General features: G+C 41.1%; 1 long non-coding RNA gene across 1 annotated transcript; it reads left to right on the forward strand.

Moving 5' to 3' along the window:
• Positions 1 to 3,058: 3,058 nt before the first annotated feature.
• On the forward strand, positions 3,059 to 8,626 carry LOC311517495. Its single transcript, XR_014710723.1, has 2 exons — positions 3,059 to 3,273; positions 8,112 to 8,626. It is a non-coding gene; the product is annotated as an uncharacterized lncRNA (long non-coding RNA).
• Positions 8,627 to 11,844: the final 3,218 nt, after the last annotated feature.

Consider the following 11,844-nt stretch of genomic DNA (forward strand, 5'->3'; position numbering starts at 1 on the left):
CACAGCCAGAATGAGTTAAAAGTGGATTTCTGCAGAATAATGATGCAGTAAGTGTGACCCTGTCATGTAGCAGGGTATTTCAACGTGGAAAATGAAGCAAGTTGATTTTAATAGTAAGTGAATAGGGCCTAAAAAATGGAGGATGGCTGTGAAAACATTGGTTCCTAAAAATAAATGCAGTATAATCCAAATGGTATCAGTGTAAAGATCCAGCTGTTCACGTCTCTGATATGTGGCATTTTTGCTAAGCATTCCCAGGATAATCCATTCTGGAATAATCTTTCAGATGATGTGTCATAACTCTGGCCTTTTAGCAGAAACATACATTTACGTTAGATAGTATCAGGGAGGATCAGTGTACTTTCAAGGAACAAAATTAGGGAGGCCTCTATAATGCTTGGAAGCATAACACGGCACCTTAAATTAACAGGAAAGAACCCATACCCCAGATTCAGTGCTTGCCGTTGGCAGAAGGCTAACAATGCATTTCTGAAGTGTAGTGCAAATTGCTGGTACTGGCAGTCAGTGTGAAATTTACACTTACGAAAGGGCAGAATCTCACAATAGTCAAGCTACCTTTATAGCATTCAGAACTCTGGCAGTATTTTCAGGTTTTGCAATTTTTCCTACAAAAAGGCACAATATGTCCTGCAGCATTTTCTTATTTCTTTGATCTCCTGTCTGTTGTTTTGGCTTCTTCTGCTTTGGGGCTTTATATGTATATTTTCAGCGTAGCCTCCTTTTTTATTTGCTTTTGGGATTGTAAGTAGTTTTCCTTTGATCTTGCTTCCAACTGTAATGACTTTCCTCTTTCTCCCTCCCTCACTAATTCCTTCCTGTATGTATTTTTCCTTAATAATAGATGAAATATTCATTAACTGTAAGAGCTAGATTGAACTAGATTGTCTATGGATTTAATTGTCCTAGAGTTTATTGGTGCTACTAGACTTGAGAACACTATAAAACAGACGCCAGGAGCTCCTCAGTGCCAACTGAGGGCACCCCATACTGTAACTCACATCAGGCCTGACACACTCGGTTGTCCCAACACACTGTTGTCATATTATATATCTCAAAGGTGTCATATAAGGTATCATATGAGAAGTGGTGACACGCTGGTCTCAGAATCATTGCGTAATGTATATATGGGTTCTGTACAAAGAGTTATGGATGCGTGCTACAAATACATTCTTAAAATGTGTTTGGAAGGCAGCATGTGAACCCAGCCTGCCCTAGACAAAGAAATGTGGATTTACCTCTCTGACCAGCTTGGTTACAGAGGACAGTGAAAGTACATTTACATAGAAGATAAACAAAGCAATCAAGCTAAACAAGAGAGGGAGAAGACCATTTAATAAGCATGTTGGGGGACAGAGTCTGCATCCCAGGAAGCCTTCCTGGTTCTTGAGGCTGATACAATGGTCTTTGAGTAATATAAATGGAGCAAAAAGACCTCTTAGTGATCCATCACTAAGGGGACGTATAGGCTACAGAATGCTCTGAGCCTGTGAAAGTTGGATCCCTCATCTAGAGAGCTATGGATGCTGTTACTTGGAAGTAAGTAAGAAAACTGCTTAGACAAAGATTGCAATTTACTAAAATTAATTTTAGTTACCAAAAAGTATGTTTTATTTTGTTTTATTTGTAACCATACCTGTCTGTTTTATCCTTACTTAGCACCACTTAAATCTCTGTTCTTTGTTAAACATACTTTTTCTGGTTTTATTACAAAACCATTCCAGTGCTGTATATTAAAGTGAAGTGTGAGTCTTCAGCCAAACTAACAGGCTGATGTGTGCTCAGTCTCTTTGGAGGCAGTGTCTCTTTGGACATTGCAGAGACACTGCTCTGGGGAACTCAGGAACGGGGTTCACTGATTGTTCCCTGCAAGGTTTAGACTGGCAGAGTCTCAAGGAGTTTGTTAGCATGGCCCACAGGTTGGTGTGCCAGGGAACTGACACAGCTTAGCAGCAGCAAAACTCCCACTATTGCTAAGCCAGAGGATCACACAGCGGCTCACACTTGTGGGGGCCCTGAACAAGATGTTACAAAACCACAATACAGATTTTACACAGACAACTTTTTCCCTAGACAACACTTGGAATTTTGGTAAAATAGTTGCCAAAATAAAATTCTCAGGCTTGTTCTGCTGCAAGAGAGGGAATCTGATTTAAATAGGTTACATTTCATAGGAGAAACAAATGTTTAAAATAAAAATCTTGCTGATCTTCCCATCTTTGAGCATCAGACTATTTACAAGAGAAAAGTGGTGATATTAATGTAAACCTGGCCTTTGAGAGGTTTACTCTTAGAACTTTAATTTTTAGTGGCCCTCTTTAGTGGCCTCTTTATTTCTTTAACTTGCTCTCTTACGCCATGTCATCAGATCATCTCCAGGAAATAATTACTTATGGAACCAGAACTGTGGAAACTAAGGTCAAGAAGAGATTTGCAACTCGTGTCAATTCTTAGAAGAGTTGCCTCACATTTATAGACACAATAGTCCAGCCAATCTTCCACGTTCTGTTTTTAAGGAGAAAGAGAATTCTTTAACAGGAAGAAATGTAGTTTGAGACCTGTCCTTTGAATTTAGCTTGCTACTAAAAGTAAGTTCCATTTGAAATATGTTTCAAACTGACAAATAGGCCTGAGGGAATTTAGGTGCCAAATACCAAACTCCCTTAGCTTCTGACAACTTCTATACTAAACTAATTATTTTGTTTTGCTATTTTCTTAGTAGATCTATTTCCTCTTATTTTATACCATTTTGAAAATAGGTGTAAATAAAGGTAATTATATAAAGGTATGGAGTACAGACTTAGCTGGATCTATAAAGTGGGAATGGGATATCTATATCTAGCTATATAAAGCTAAGTATTATGTACATTTCTGGACCCCTTCTGTTTCTGCCACATCTCTTTCCAGATGGGGTGCCCACATTCCCGGTGAGGGTGTAGCATCAATTTATAGATTAGTATAGAAATATTACAATGCTATTTTATATTACATTCTTTACATACATCTTTCCTTTAAAAAAAAAACATTGAGCTGTCCACAGTGATGCTCATCTCTTTTCTGATTGGTTACAGTTTCAGAACCTCCTGATTGGCTCTAGACCAAGGAGAGAGCCCAGACTGAGAAGGCAACAGAGTGAGAACATAATGAGAACATAAAAACGGCTATACTGGGTCAGACCAAAGGTCCATCTAGCCCAGTATCCTGTCTTCCAACAGTGACCAGTGCCAGGTGCCCCAGAGGGAATGAACAGAACAGGTAATCATCAAGTGATCCATCCCCTGTCACCCATTCTCAGCTTTTGGCAAACAGAGGCTAGGGACACCATTCCTGCCCATCCTGCTAACAGCCATTGATGTGCCTATCCTCCATGAATTTATCTAGTTCTTTTTTGAACCCTGTTATAGTCTTGGCCTTCACAACATCCTCTGGCAAGGAGTTCCACAGGTTGACTGTGTGTTGTGTGAAAAAATACTTCCTTTTGTTTGTTTTAAACCTGCTGCCTATTAATTTCATTTGGTGGCCCCTAGTTCTTGTGTTATGAGAAGAAGTAAATAACACTTCTTTATTTACTTTCTCCACCCCAGTCATGATTTTATAGACCTCAATCCTATCCCCCCCTTAGTCGTCTCTTTTCCAAGCTGAAAAGTCCCAGTCTTATCAATCTCTCCTCAGACGGGGATATAAGAAAAGAAAAATCGTGTCTCACTAATCTCAGAATTATTTGAGCATGTCAATAAAGTAGTGGATAAAGAGAATGGGTTGACATAGTTTATTTAGACTTCCTGAAAGCCTTCAGCAAGGTCCCGCACGAGAGGCTACTTAAGCAGCTAAACAGTAATAGAGTGAGAGGCAAAGTATTGTCCTGGATCCACACCTGGCTCGGAGACAGAAAGCAAAGAGTAGGATTAAATGGTCAATTGACATCATGGCAAAAGATGAACAACAGGGTCTCAAGGATCCAAACTAGGTCCCATGTTGTTTGATATATTTATTAATGATCTGGAAAGGGGAGAGAGCAAAATCTGCAGATGACAAAAAATTATTTAGATTAGTCACGACCAGAGAGGACTGTGTGGAATTTCAGAAAAACCAACACGAGCTAGGAGAATGTGCCACATGATGGCAAATGAAATCCAATGTCAATAAATGCAAAGTAATGCACATTGTAGGGTAAAATTTAAACTACTCATACATCTTACAAGGTCTTAAGCTAACTGTATGAATTCCAGAAAGGGACTGCGAGCAAAAAAGCAAACAAGAGGTTTGGATGCATAAGGAAAGAGATGGTGTATAATTCAGACAATATTCTAATGCCTCACCCAGATGCTGTGTGCAGTACGGGGCATCCCATCTCAAACAGGAAATTGCAGATCTAGAGGAGCTGAAAAGAGGGTCCTGGAGAAAATCACCTGTGAAGAGAGATTGAAAAGATTGGGATTGTTACCTGAAAAAGAAGAGGAGTAAGGGGGACATGATAAAAGTCTACAATATAATGACTGGTTTAGAGAAGGAAGATCAGAAACATCTGTTCTCTCTGTCTGGCAACACAAGAACAAGGGGACTTTCAGTCAATCAAATTAAAAGGTGGGAAATTCAAATCTGAAAAAAGGACCTTACTGCTACAGGAAACTGCTAAGGCCAAAAACTTAACAAGATAGAACATTTATATGGATAACAAGAATATTCAGAGTTATGATAATTAGTGATGACAAGGGATATTAAACCTCCTGCTTCAGGGCTTAAAGGTTATCACTAATGATTAGAGGTCAGGATGAGATCCAATGTGGGGCGTAGATTATCCAACATCTGCTACCGAGGGGGTTTTTAATACCTTCCTCTGAAGTATCTCATGTTGGCCATCATTCAAGACAGGATACAGGACAAGATGGACCTCAAGTCTCATCCAGTCTGGCAGATGCTATGTTCCAGTTAATTTGTAAGCCAGTAATGTGTCTGAGTAGTTCAAATGATTTCTTCCAGTGCACATTATTCTGCATTTTCAACCATGGATTTCATCTGCCACCATGTTGCCATATCACATAACTTAGAAAGGTTCCTTTGAGGTTCCTCACAATCATCTTAATTTTGATTAAGAACCTTAATTTTAGGTTAGTCTTCTTGACTGAATGAAATAATTGAGTGTCATCTGCAAATGTTGCCACCTCATTGCTCACCTCCTTTTCTTTAAAATTTATATCCCTCTGCCTAACCACCTCACTGATCCTAGCACAGATCCATGGGATACCTCACTTGTTAAGCTTTTACATGTTGAAAAACTGACCATTTATTCCTCATCTGTTTTCTGTCTTTGAGCCTGTTTCTAGTCCAGGACAGAAATTTATCTGAGAGTTGTAGCTACATTACCACTATTTCTTAAATAGCCTATTGTGCAGGACTTTGTCAAAGGCTATTTGAAAATCCAAATTAATTTGGTCAACCTATTCTTGTTATATAGCAGCCCCAAATGCTTCCAAAGCTATCATGGGTATGTGAGTAGGTGTTTTCTGGTGCTGGCAAACACAAGCAGAAAACAGGTAAATTTTGATTCATCTTTGGGAAAGCCCTCCAACTCCTGTGATCCAGCAGACAAAAGTTTTTTTCTCCACACCAAACACATTGCAATTCTTTCCCAACAACCTGGAAAGCTACATTACAACATGACTGTGACTATGGTACGTTAAGACTCCAGTAAAAAAGAGTTTATCTGTGCATCTCTCCTGTAGTGCTACGGTTGCATGGCAGAATTTGCTCGTTGCTTGACATTCATTTTGTGCCCATCAGGTGGCATCTGTGAACTATCCATGCTCAGCAGACTTTCAGTAGTTGTGAATACCCTGAGGTGGTGATGGCAACTTAAACAGCAGCAGTAAATATCCTTGTAACTCACACACTTCTCAGTGATATAAAAACAGTAACACTGTGAATAATTACAAAGCAAAGTAGTATCCTCATGGATCTACTTTGCAAGAAAACAAAGGTCTGGAGAAATTTTGAAAAGAGATTTTTTTCTTAGCTATCAGGGTTCATCCTCATTAGCAAGTTTGAGAAAACACCTATCCCTGTCTCTCCCACATCACCCTTGTGGTTGATTTGAAGCCAGATGAGGCATAGTATCTCCCAGGTGATACCTCCAAAGTGGAGCTGTTTACTTGAGGTACTTGGCCCATTCATTCTCATCCATCTCCCTGACATCATTCCCCCCATGCCCTCGCTGCATATTTAGCAAGGGTCAGGTGTGGGTATCCTCAGAGCAAGTGAGACAAGGCCTCAGGAGGAGCTGGTTTGCCTCAGTAGCCCCAGAGCCTGGGTGAGCCACAGAGTCCTAAGGACAGCGTGCTCCAGCAGTGTCTTCAGTGTGAATTGGGGCTGGAGCTAAGGGAGTTTGGTATTTGGGCACCTAAATTCCCGCAGGCCCATTTGACAATCTCAGCCATGGCCTTTAGCGTGGTGGAGCCCAGAGCACTGTGCAGCACTCTATATTCCAAGGGCTGTCTTGTGTGCCTCTGATCAGCCACTGGGACTTGACTGGCACGTTTGCTCCCGATGAAACAGTTCATCAGGCCACATCCAATAGAGATCTGCTCTGAGCCAGTTAATACATCTTTTGGTTTACACACCCTCTTTACCCATTTAAATCCTGATTCAGCAAGACGCTTAAGCACATGCATAACTTTAAGCACGTGAACAGTCCCATTGACTGCAGTGCACCCGCATGTGCTTCAGTGCACTGCTGAATCAGCTAGTATGGAATCTCTGCCCTCCTGGAGACCAGAGCACATCATACAAGGACTTTTGAGGACAGTTTTTTGCTTCCAAATATTTTCTGTATAATTGAAGTGCCAAATGTCTTATATTTCTGAGCATGGAGAATCCTAGTGCACTCTAGGTGTGTAGGGTGAGCTTCTCTATGACTTAGCAGGGGATACCAAGCTAAAACCTCTTTTGTGCATTTGACTCACTGCAAATCTACTGCAGTTCTATTGTCAGAACACCCATTTTCAAAACCTACATGTAATTTACATTAAAAAAGAGCCACAGATCAACTATTCCAATGACAGCTATTACTGAGCATCGAATACTTCTTCTTTTGCCTGTATAGTCACAATATTTTCTCTCTTAGCCTCGTAAAAGAGTTTGCAGACTCCCTGTGCAGTGTATCATTAAAATTCCACTTGGTAAGAATTACTACTTTGTATGTAGCATACAGTATAATAGTGATGTTCGCACACAAAAACCAACACCTCCAGTACAAGACTATGGCTTAATGCCATACTTCAGTTCAACATTTGGGCTCGATCCTGCATTCCATCTGCACCCAAATGGAAATCACTGGAAATTCTGGATGCACAAGGAATGCATGATCAGATTCTACGTCTTCAAGCAATGAAGAAAAAGACCATTTTTCTACCATTAAAACTGAGACTCTGGGAACTGCTTAGACAACTAAGATGTGAAATGTCTCATTATTCAACTAACTACTAATGAGTGTCTGTTGTCTATCATGGAGTTCAGTGGCAACAGGTCAGGATTTATTTGTTTCATTATTAAAAAAGTCAAACTCATTGTCTGACAGATGATTGTTCACTGACACTTCTGTTGGTAGAATATGAGGGCAGAAAGGGGGATAGCTAAGAACATTTATCAGTGAATTGATTACATTACAATGGATGCAACAGGCCAGGTTCAGCTCAGCTGGGGTAAATCCATAGTAGCTCCACTGAAGTACATTGCTCTCATATGTAAAGCATCATTCAACCTTATTTTAATCCCATTTGTGCAAAACAAGACATTTAAACAGAGGTAATATTATAACACAACAAATGACTCAGAAGGGAAACACAGGGGAGTCCATGTTAACCTGAAAGGTGGCTGAATTCTGACTTCCTTTACATGTCCCATCACATCTTTTTCACTAAAAAGAAAAGGAGTACTTGTGGCACCTTAGAGACTAACCAATTTATTTGAGCATGAGCTCAATAAATTGGTTAGTCTCTAAGGTGCCACAAGTACTCCTTTTCTTTTTGCGAATACAGACTAACACGGCTGTTACTCTGAAACCTATCTTTTTCACTATGGATCTTTTACTTGTCTAGGTGGGTGCGTGGAACATTTATTCTGCTCTTCAAAGCACGGGATTGAGTATTGATACCTGGGGGTTCAACATCATTATGAATTCTGCTTCCAAGGTGTCTTTGTTTATATTGTGAAAGCACTATGTACCAGATAGATTACTTTTTTACCTTGTCAGTCTATTCTGCAAATCCACATGTATAATCATGTTTTTCTCTGCAATGACAAAACTCTAAAGTAACAGAAAAGTGTGCCAAGAACATGTGCTGTTCAACTGTTTGTTTAAATATATTTACATGTGTTTGTGTTGTCAAGGAAAAAAGGATATATTCCTGGTTCTTCTTCCATCGTTTTCAAAGTATAACTAAATTTGGAAAAATCAGCTAAACAAATTCCCCAGTATATGCTCTCAAATATCACAAATATACTTGGAGGCAGTGTAAGATGTGTATAGCTTAGCAACATACCTAGCAACCATAACAAATAAAAATATTATGGGTCACTGTTTCATTAAAGCCTGTAACAGGATTAATAAGTGTTTTGGAATGTGTGCTTGCTTACTGGATCTAGTAAACATCTTTAACTGTGATATGAATCTATTTAAAGTGAGGAGACAACATAAAATTAATGCATGTACCATGCTGAGAGAATAATTATTTTTAAAAAGATGCCGGCTTCTTTATTAAATTAACAACATGTACTTGTTAGTGTGCAGTTCAAGATTAATTTGTTTGATTAATTTTGCTTACATATTTAATCTTTCCCCCCCTCAGTCAGGTAACTGAAGTTGTTACTAAACAAAGGCATTGCTGTTCTTTTGTTTAAGACAAAGCAGCTATGGTTAGTCTAAATGTTTATTTACGTATTTTACAACAAATGGCATTAGAGTTTTATATTATAGGGGGTGGGTGGAAGGAGGCAGTGACCCCTCATTAACATTGCCGAACACTGTCCAGCATAAATGATTCTTGTGACCCTTTTTTGAAGCTCTCTGAGACCCGCATGCTTTGCATCATGACTGAAATTTCTTAGGGAAATAGTCCTGGGATAAGAGAAATGCCTTTAGCTGGCTACATGGAAATCTAGTTGGATTTGACTAAATTAGAAGCTAATGAATATCACAATATCCTGTCTGTGATTTGCCTAGAAATGAAGGTAACTTACCAGCAACTGGAATTCTTTGAGTGGCCTCTGCATAGTCACACTTGGGGGGATCAAGGCACCGGCATGTGAGCTTCTGGAGCTTTCTATAGAGCAGTGTTCACTGAGGCCCCTTGCCCCTCCTGTCTTCTCTCATCCTCGTGGGTTTAGAGGGTATCAAAGGGGGCAAGGCCCAAACCACCCTTCAGTACCTTCCACAAATTCAGGAATTCCTAACCTGAGACTTCGGAAGAAATGGGGAAGAGGCTAATCTCAAAGAACTCTGGTAACAGGTAAGGAACCATTTCTTCTTTGAGTTGCCTCTGCATATTCCCCTTTGTGAGAGCTTAGTGAGCAGTCCAACCCCTGGACGGTGCGCTGCGGAGTTCTAGATGAGCAAGTACTTCCAAACAGGCATCAGCTCCAGATGCCAAGTCAGGAGTGAAAAGAGGTAACCAATCTCCCCATACGAATCTGAACGACAGAAAAAGACACACGTTGCTGCAGTCTCAATCCTGCAACAAGGTGCGATCCAGACAGATGCTGCCTTTGTCTGGGATAAGAACAGACAATTCCAGGAGGTTGAAGCCCTGATAACTGTGAAACTTTGTGCATTCCTTGGACAGCCTTTGGACCATAACGGACCGGCTCCTCTCGTCCACTCCATCTCTCCAGTTGTTTGGGGGACTTGTCAATAAGCTTTGGTCCCATATAAAAAAAATGGCAAAGTTCTTTGAATATGAGGAGTCTGATACATTCGAGGGGTGGGGGCAGATAAATGAGGGGAGGGACATGCAGACATTCTAGTGGTCTGAGTGAAATGGAAAGCCCAGGCATCTTAGACAGGGTGGAGATGTGGACAGCACCACCTGTTCTGTAAGAATGCAACTCAAAGGAGATAGTCTTGTATCTCAAACCATCTGAGCTATAAAGAATGGCATCTTCACTTAGTGTATTTTTCTGCAGCTCTCTCAGCAAAGTAACTACCCCAATCAGCTCTCGAGGTATAACAGAGCAACCCTCTCACAGATAAAGTTATTCCAAGGTGTGGAAAAGCTGTCAATCTGTGAATCAGAGGTAGGAACAGCAATCTGAGGTTGAGATGTCAACCAGAGAAATTTTGTCTTTAGATCACAGAACATAAACAAGTTCAGACATGGGTATGGGTATGATGCAGCAGTCACTGGGTGAAATTCTCTGGCCTGTGATATATAGGAGGTCAGGCTGGATGATCTACTAGTCCCATAAAATCCTATGAACTGCTGACAAAGACTGGATTTTGAATATAAGCCTGGGAGAGATTGGGTGGTTGCAGACATACACGCTAGAACATTTGATATAAGTGCAGTGGAGAAAAGTCCTGTATCCCCTCAGATGAAATGTGGCCTGTGACTGCTGCAGTTACGGTTTAGGATGAGAGCCTGCAGAAAGTGATGAAGGCTATGAGCACAGGGTCTTCCCAGATCCTATTATCAATTTGAGGAAGAACTGGCCCCCTGGAGCAAAGTAGGCCTAGATTTATTTCTGTTGGCTGGAAAATACTATACACTTGTCCTAGACTATGACTCTCACTTTCTGGAGATAGTCTACCAGAAGATGCTACGGCTAAGCAGGTGATTTTGCTAGATGTTATCTACCCAACATAGTAATGTTTATAGTTTAGTGGGTATGAATTTAAGCTGTTTGCAGTGAAGTTTGGGCTGCACTCGAAGTTCAGTCCCCTCTCTGGGTAACAAAGGTCCAAGCAAACGAGTACTGTCACCTCATTGGCTCCTCGCTCCACCCTCTGTACTCAGTTCCCAGCCCGTTCTGGGCTACCTTTAAGTTTCTCTGCTCTGGGGTAGAGTCCTGATTCCCAGGCTCCTTCCATGGAGTCCCCTCGCAGTCTCAGCTGCCTACTATTCTCTCTTCTCTGAGATAGAGGACTGACTCGGCTCCTTCCCTGGAGTCCTTCCAGACACGGCTTCAGGGCCTTTCCCAGACGCCCAACTTGCTCCCTGTGGTTACTCTCTCAATTTCAGTTCTCTCCGCCCTTTTAAAGAAATCACCCAGCTGATCAGCACCAGCTGGGGAAGAGGAGGGAGCTAATCTGGTGCAGGTGTGGCTGAGCTCAACTCGTTTTAAAGATTCAGCCAGCCTGTGACAGGACTAAACCATAAACCCATTTGAAATGCCAAGTCTCAAGGTCTATTTCATTGAAAAATTACAGTACCTGATGTCTGAGTGGAAGATACTAGTATATATTCCACCTCCCCTGCAGGATGTTTACTGGAAAAGGGATGGATGCTATCTCCACTCTTCAAAGACTGACTGAAGTATCAGCAGGTACGCAAATATAACTAAGAGAGGGGGAAACATGCAGCTTGGTTACGTTAGGGCAATAGGAAAGGAGGACTCAGACTAGGGTGACCAGACAGCAAGTGTGAAAAATCGGGACGGGGTGGGAGGTAATAGGAGCCTATATAAGAAAAAGACCCCAAAATTGGGACTGTCCCTATAAAATCGGGACATCTGGTCACCCTAACTCAGACTGACCGGCAAAGCTTCTGGCTGCTTGGGTGTCTGGCATAACTGCGCTGATGGGAGTTTGTTAGTCCACTTCCTTTCAGAGAAACC

The sequence above is a fragment of the Lepidochelys olivacea genome, assembly GCF_965140295.1.
Source record: "Lepidochelys olivacea isolate rLepOli2 genome assembly, chromosome: 3".
NCBI classification, from domain to species: domain Eukaryota; kingdom Metazoa; phylum Chordata; order Testudines; family Cheloniidae; genus Lepidochelys; species Lepidochelys olivacea.